Genomic DNA, 907 nt, shown 5'->3' on the forward strand with positions numbered 1-907 from the left:
GAATGTTTCCAGAACAGAAAGTGAGATTTAGCAAAAGAGAAACAGGATTTCTCAAAGTGGTCCCCTCTGCTTGGTTCCTTCCAGAATCCGGCCTCTCACCATCTCTTGCCAGGATGACTTCTTTGCAGTCCCTCTGCCTGCTGCCCTTGCCCACCGCAGCCCCAGCCTCCCCCTCCCACCAGCCAGCCTTAGGGTGACAGGCGTTCTTCCCCCAGAGCAGAAAGTAGGTGGTGGCAGGCTCTCCTTCTAGGCAATTTTTAGACTGTTTTTATTTATTTTTTCCTATTGGGAGTAGAGGTAGTAATTAAGTTTATTTATTTTTTAATTACTTTTTTTTTTTTAATGAACGTACTGGGGATTGAACCCAGGACCTCATGCATACTAAGCATGCACTCTACCACTGAGCTATACCCTCCCCACCAGACTGCTTTTAATGGAAGGAGTTGCAAGACATGAGACCCATCTAAACACTCTGCCAGGCAGGCTTTGCCCCGGGCTGGGGGTCAGGTCCCCAGGTTCTCATCCCAGCAAAGCCGCCAGCCAGGCATGAGAACAAGCCACTTCCTGTGCTCCCAGTCTGTAAGAAAGAAATATAACAGCACCATTAGCCCTGGCCAGTGCCTTCACTTTCAAAGGGATTTGAAGAACGTAACCATCTTGTCAGAATCTCAAAACAGACCCTTGAGGGAGATGGGGGCATATTTTCAGGTTATTTCAGCCAGGGTGTCCTGGTTGAGGTATGAAATGAGTACCTACCCTTTCCCTCCTCAGAGAAAGACTGACACACGTCTGGTTCGAGTAAATCAATGACCTCATCTCAGCTGACGCACTCATCTGCAGCCCGTTCAAATGCCAAGGTGAAGAGAGAAGCGGAGAAGCCTTGTAGGAGTAAGGAAAGCAGACACGT

At 48.6% G+C, this 907-nt stretch overlaps 1 non-coding gene across 1 annotated transcript; it reads right to left on the reverse strand.

The window, feature by feature from the left end:
* Positions 1-343: 343 nt before the first annotated feature.
* Positions 344-415, reverse strand: TRNAT-AGU. The gene has a single exon. It is a non-coding gene; the product is annotated as a tRNA-Thr (tRNA).
* Positions 416-907: the final 492 nt, after the last annotated feature.

The sequence above is a fragment of the Camelus ferus genome, chromosome 10 (genome assembly GCF_009834535.1).
Source record: "Camelus ferus isolate YT-003-E chromosome 10, BCGSAC_Cfer_1.0, whole genome shotgun sequence".
NCBI classification, from domain to species: Eukaryota; Metazoa; Chordata; class Mammalia; order Artiodactyla; family Camelidae; genus Camelus; species Camelus ferus.